At 34.4% G+C, this 7500-nt stretch overlaps 1 long non-coding RNA gene across 1 annotated transcript in view; it reads left to right on the forward strand.

Annotated features, from left to right (window-relative positions):
• The window catches only part of LOC144450337 (uncharacterized), a 43813-nt gene extending 43627 nt beyond the window's left edge, over positions 1–186 (forward strand). Inside the window, exon 3 of the long non-coding RNA XR_013482233.1 lies at positions 1–186. This exon is cut by the window's left edge and continues 808 nt beyond it. This is a non-coding gene — a long non-coding RNA (uncharacterized LOC144450337).
• Positions 187–7500: the final 7314 nt, after the last annotated feature.

Raw genomic sequence — 7500 nt, forward strand, 5'->3', positions numbered from 1 at the left:
TTTACAAAATTTTAACCTCATTTTAAACTTGTGTGCTTACATTTCAAAGTGAGTTAAATTATCTCTGGTGTAAAAAAAAAAATAAAAGGAAAAAAAGTAGAAAATGATACAAGTCTCAGTTTTATTAGTAGAATTAAGATTTTTTTCTAAGCAGAATGTCTGATGTATTTTTAGACTAATATCATGAAACTGGTCTTTCAATTCATTCAATTCATAGTTTTGTCGTGAATTACATTTATTGATTCATATTTTGTGTTATACGTTGTTGTTGTTAACATTGTTGCCGTTTCTGATGAACTCATTATATAGTCACGCAGCATGCCGATAAGGCAGACGATCAAATCAAAATTTCTTGTGTGATGTAAGTTTCAGTTACAAGTTGGAGTGCGCGTGCATTCTTGTGTGATGTAAGTTTCAGTTACAAGTTGGAGTGCGCGTGCATTCTTGTGTGATGTAAGTTTCTGTTACAAGTTGGAGTGCGTGTGCATTCTAAGAACAGAGTTCCCAGTGTATTCTACTACTTGCTTGTATTGTCATTTCTATTACTGTTTTCTGAACCCCTTTTCTATTGAGTCATCCACAAGTTTATTCGCTAATGTATATATAAAAAAATACATGAGAAATCACAAATCTTGTTGGCTCTTACTCATATGGATGAATAATTAGTACTATTTTTTTTGGATTTTTATTTTTTAAAGCAACTGTACTTAGTTTTTATGTTTGGGTAATAGATCCTGCTGTATTTATTGTGTTATTGTTAGTCTAGAGTTGAAATATGTCTAGCTCTGTATCAAAAACATAATGTCCTCATCAAATTAAATCTAACTTCATTGTAATGAGTATTAAATTTTTATCCCAGACTTCTTACAATCAATACTTCATTAATTTCAACTGGATTAATCAATACATCGGCCTGTTTCCTTTGTGTCTTGTTTAATAACGGCTGACATAAAATGAACGTAACTTGATTTTTGAATGTCAATCAATTAATTAATCAAAAGAATTTGTACAGCGCCAAAATCAATATGACGTCATGTTCTATGGCACTGAACGGAAACAATAGTAGATCATTGTAAAAAGTTAGTGAAAGCTCTTGCAAATAGAGGATATATTGTAGCCATGTGTGATAAAATAGTTATATTGTATGCATAGCAGTTGAAGACAATAGCTAATTTTATAGCAATTAAACTTTTATGTGACCCCTTTTCACCTTTGTGTCTGGACAGAAGTAAAGTGCTGAATATGCAATGCTGGTGGTAGGACAGTCATTTTCATTGTATAGATACGAGCTGTGTGACCTCAATGAAATAAAATGTAAAATTTTGTATCAAGGTCAAAATGATAAATTAGTGGACTTTCTTGTGGTTAATGTGGCACAAGCTGAATTAATAAGCTTTTTAGTCAAGTGAAAATTTTACGAAAAATACTGTTCTAGTAAAACATTAATGTCGATGCATGTTTTCTATGACATTACAATTTGTGTTCTGGCATTGTTAGAACTGTTGATTGCATAGTGGGGAGTTTGTGAACATATTGACAAAGTGCTATTCTAAGATAATGTTAATGTCGATGCATACCTTCTATAACATTACAATTTGTGGTATGGCAGATCCGTTGATTGCATAATATCCTGTATATCTTTTTGACAAAGTGCGATTCTAGTAAAATGTTAATGTCAATGCATACTTTCTATGACATTACAATTTGTGTTATGGCAGATCTGTTAATTGCAGAGTACAGAGTTCCTGTACATATTAACATGTTAATGTGAATGCATACCTTCTATGACATTACAATTTGTGTTCTGGCATTGTTAGAACTGTTGATTGCGTAGTACGGATTTCCTGTACATTTCCTGATACGCATTAATTACATCATCAGATCATTAATAAGCTATATCCTAAGACTAGATTTGATTTCAGTTAATTGCATGTGATAGTTAACTATAGAATAGTCTGTTGAATACTATGAATACCTTTTAATATGCAAAAAGAAATTGCATCCTTAAAACTTATAATCTCGGTTTGTACCCTTTCAACTACCTATTATGGGATAAGTGAACACCAAATTTTGGTGCATCAAAAGAAATGTGTCGGTGGCATGTCGACTTGGTTCAGAGGGAACATCAGAGTTTTAGTTGTTTTAATAAAATACTTCATGTTCCAGAAAGGGGTAAATTTTAGAATGCGAGTGTGAGTATTGGATCTACTAAATGTATTCATTCTAGACAAGTCAGATTATTCCTTACTTTGTTTATCTGTCAACAAGACAAAGTTTTACAGAAAAGGTAAATTTCAGAACCTGACTTTACAGTAATGATAAAGTGGGTGTATAGAGTTTGGATGTATTCATTCCAGACACATCAGGCTACTCTTTTGTTTTTCTGTCAACAAGACAGTTTTACAGAAAGGGTAAATTTCATAACTTTAACGGTCTGATGTCAGCAGTTGTAGTTTTACAGAAAGGGTGAATTTCAGAACTTTAACGGTCTGATGTCAGCAGTTGTAGTTTTACAGAAAGGGTAAATTTCAGAACTTTAACGGTCTGATGTCAGCAGTTGTATTGCAGTGGTGATTAATGAAATTATTCTAACAATTACAAATGTACTGACTTTACATTTTCATTTATCCCATTACAGAGAGCGGTTACAATTAATGTCCATCCATGTCTTTATATCAGTGTTTTACTTCTATTGTAATATCACAATTATTTACAGTATATCATAGACTTATAAATCTTGTAAATATTCATAATAATGTATATGTTGTTGTCTATATAAGTAATAAAGAATATATCACTTTTATGCAATTATGGAGTGTTGTTATTTGTTCAGAGATAGCTGTCTCTTCATATATCTATCACCGTCGCTATTTAACTATTCATTGTATTTAACACTATATCTGTATATCTATCACTATCTGTCTATCACTGTCTATCTTCATCTATCACTATCAGTCTATTCATCTATCACTGTCTATCATTCATGTGTCTGTCTATCACTGTCTCTGACTTCATCTATCACTATTCATCTCTCACTGTCTATTCATCTATCTATCACTGTCTATTCATCTCTCACTGTCGATTCATCTATCTATCACTCTATTCATCTATCTATCCATCACTGTCTATTCATCTATCACTGTCTATTTTTGTATCTATCACTGTCTATTTATCTATCTATCACTGTCTATTCATCTATCTATCACTGTCTCTTCATCTATCTATCACTGTCTATTCATCTATCTATCACTGTCTATTATCTATCACTGTCACTTCATCTATCTATCACTGTCTATTCTCTATCTCCATCTATTGTTGTATTGGGGGTTGCTGGAACTGTATTGTTAGACATTTTACATAAAACTAATATATTACATTATACAAGGTTCACAGAGGCTACGTGCCCTGAACCGAATCAAAAAGGGTCGTTTCCACGAGACAATGTTTGGGGTGACCCGGGTGTTGAACGAATGACTCGCCGTGATATACAATATACGACTTTGTAAAGCAGTGGATTGCATCTCAATAGCTCACTTTTGGTATGACCTAAATTGTTATGTACATGTGTGTGTCCTTGTCCCAGAGTAAAGTTACCACATTCGTACCACGCTGTCAGCCAGCACTCCGACGCATGGCTTGGAAGCTTTCATAGAGTTGAATAACATGACGTACCGTGACCTTACAGGCTAGGGGCAAGCCCGGGGGGACTACTCCTCTTATTTTATGTATACTCACAGACTTACTTGTTTGTGAGTATATACGTATATGTACCACTCTTTGGAGTGCGTTTTCTAGCCATTTGGTCTAAAATAGGGTCTTGTGTTTACTGAGTCTAAAACGGGGTCCACTTTCCATTATTTTTCGATTTTGCTTGGTCTAAAATGTGGTCCATTGTCCTTTACCAGATCATAACTGCCATTAATTGCCCCAAAATGTTGCCAAGTAAGGAAAATGCATTTAGGACTAAACTTACATATTTTAAAAAATCTGTAATGGTCTAAAACGGGATATTGATTTTGGTCAAAGTGGGTCCAAAGTGGGTCTAAAATGGGGCCTGGGATTTCCAGCACTGTGTCACACACCCCTACCAGAGCTGGCCACTTGTACCGCCCCCGGAGAGGCAAGGCTGAGCACTACGAATGAAAATGTCATATGCAAATTCGATAGTACACCTCTAAATGTAAGATTCCCGCCAGTGACTACTGATATCAAGGCATGTTTCAGTACGTAGTAAGCAAAGGTAACTTTTTATATAAAAAATTAGGATAAATATGCACAATTGCAATCGGAGACTGTACCTATCTACCGGTCTCAGCCTGTCTGCTTCAATCTGTCTGTCTGTCTGTCTGTCTGTCTGTCTGTCTGTCTATCTATCTATCTATTTATCTAGTATATATCTCTATCTATCTGTCTATATATATCTATCTGTCTATATATCTATCTATCTATCTATATATATATATATATATATCAATCTACCTACCTACCTACCTATCTATCTACCAACCTACCTATCTATCTACCTACTTACCTATCTACCTATCAATCTATTTATCTAGTATATATCGATATCTACCTACCTACCTATCAATCTATTTATCTAGTATATATCGATATCTACCTACCTACCTATCTATCTATGTATATATGTATCTATGTATCTATCTACCTATCTATCTATTTATCTATATATATATCTATCTATGTATCTATGTATCTATCTACCTATATCTATCTATCGAAATGTGAAGCAAATAAACCTGACTTGGTCAACATTTTTATTCATTCATTCATTCATTCATTCATTCATTCATTCATTCATTCATAAATTTGTTCCTTTATTTATTCATTTCAATTACAAACCCTTTGAAGCCTGGTACGTCTCTGTGGTACAGGCAAGACATTGCTTTGAGTTGCGGTCAGTGGGTCAAGAAAATGTCACCATAGTGACAATAATGGTAAAGTATGACATCTCTGTCATATAGGGTCACCAGCTATATTAAACAGTTAGAACTTTGTTTGTTGGCTGCAGAAAATCCCTCCCCTTTTACGTCAAAATGACGCAAGTCCATAAACCTCCCCTTTTACGTCAAAATGACGTAAGTCCATACACTGTACTCGTGTACATGTAACTGAACATTACAAATGCTACTCAAGCCGTGTACGTGTAACGGTTTCTTTTGTTTGTTTTTTTTCACGAGAGAACATCTTATAACGTCACGCCTCCCCCCCCCCCCCCCCCCCGTCATATGACGCAAATCGTACATGATCAATTCAGGTCTGATGACCGACCCTTTAGTGGTGCCGACACTTCGTACCGGGTTTTGTTATTTAATAATTAAAACTTTGCACAATAATATCTACTTAATTTTTATGACGTCAGTACATCAACTAATCGTAAATTTTTATTTCTGTTTCAGTTTCTTTCATTTTCTTTATTTGCTGGTAGAAAAAGTCAACTCCGCCCTAAAATTGGTCACTAAATGGTTGGAATGACGTTTGAATACAGAGTCGGACATAAAAACCGTTTATGGGATGCAGAAACTTTTGCAACATTCCCATAAAAAATTACCACCTAGAGTGAGTCTGAATGAAGAGTGTTGTAGGTTACGTCTGGGGTGTCCATGTTGGCACTCTGGGGATGGGGTAGCCCAAAGGCTTTAATTAAATTGTGTTGCTGTTGCTGTTGCTGTTGTTGTTGTTGCTGTTGCTGCTGCTGCTGCTGCTGTTGCTGTTGCTGCTGTGTTTGTTGTTGTTGTTGTTGTTGTTGTTGTTGTTGTTGAAAAGTCGACCCATACATAAGGGATTTTTTAGACTAGTGAAAAGCGACACATTTGAGCGACACACGTGCACACCCGTATACCTGTCAATGGTCTCGAATCCCCAGAATTCGCCCCCCCCCCCTCCGGCCACCTTACTAGTAATTCCCTCTCGAAAAAGTTTAACTTACTGTTTGAGAAAAAGCTGTCTATTATTCATATGCTGTCTGACAGGGGGTTGATAGTTTACGATTAATCATGTCTGAAAAGGGACGTGACATGCGTCTTTTATTACTTCTAGCTACACCCAACCACTCTCCTAGGTGAGTATCCCCCGGGTATGTTTAGAGTATATGTTACTGTTTGAACAAACTGCGAAAACCAAATTCCAGTTATGTTAAAGTTAAAGTTTAGAAGTAAAAACATTCGTTTATGTTTCCTTTAGCAATTAAGTTCTAAATGTTATGACTGACGTGCAGAGGTTACAAATAATATAGTCCTATCAATTTAATACTAAATACGATTCAAATAACACTTTTGTCAAATGTTATTTTTTGTACGTGTATCTTCGGTTTGCGGTGTGCGCAATGGCGACATTCTGGATACCATAAAAGGAAAACCTAAACTTACAAAATGAATATTCATATCCCTCATATCTGGTATTGATACCATATATGGAAATATCCCAATTTTACAAATGAATATTCATATCCCTCATATCTGGTATTGATACCATATATGGAAATATCTCAATTTCACAAATGAATATTCATATCCCTCATATCTGGCATTGATACCATATATGGAAATATCCTAAACTTTGCAATGAATATTCATATACTCAATGCTGATAATGATGCCATATATGGAAATGTCTTCAACTTATAACTTAATATTCATAAACATTAAAAAAAACGTACCTTAACTCAGTCGGATTACTCGACCCGTACCCAGCCTAGTGTTTTCCTAGTCGATTCGGAACCTAATCTTGTTGCGGGCCTATGTAGAGCTGAAAAAATATTATGGAAATGTCTTTGAAATAAGAAATTTTGAAAAAAAATAACCCAAAGATGAGGGCATGTCACACAAAAATATTAACAATTGATGTCCGACCTACCCAATTTTCAAATTTTACTTTGCAAACTGTTTTTTTATTCATCCGTAAGTAAAGGCGCTAATATCGAATGTATAACAATTACCGTCAGCATTATTTTGAGGAAATGACAGACTTCCTGTCGTGCCGAGAAATTTAAGTCCATTCTCTTTACTGCTTGAGATTATCTAGGAAAGCAGAATGGCCAATTTGTCAAATTGCTTTAAAGTCGGTTAAGTGTCTTGATAACTTATCACGGCTGTAGGCATCGCTAGCGCTTTACACAGGATGATCGTGACACACTTCTTACACCGTAGGCTGTTTATATTCATGGGTTTCTAAAATGCTGTCTTACGTGCCAGTATTTTTCATCTCAATTTCTAGGAAATAAATCATAAATATTTTCAATTTCAAAGGAAATTTTGACGTTTATTGATTAATAAAGGCCTTTTTAATCATTTTAGTCTATAATGAAATTGATATGAACGAAATATTTCAGAAAAAAAACAAGAATATTTTGCAAATTTTGAGTTTTATTGACTAATAAAAGTCATTTTAATCATTCCAATCTAAAATGAAGTTGACATGAAAAAAAAAATATTTTCTGAAAAAAAACATGAATTAGGTTTACATGAACGGAATGTTTCT

Source organism: Glandiceps talaboti, chromosome 19 (genome assembly GCF_964340395.1).
Source record: "Glandiceps talaboti chromosome 19, keGlaTala1.1, whole genome shotgun sequence".
Taxonomy (NCBI): domain Eukaryota; kingdom Metazoa; phylum Hemichordata; class Enteropneusta; family Spengelidae; genus Glandiceps; species Glandiceps talaboti.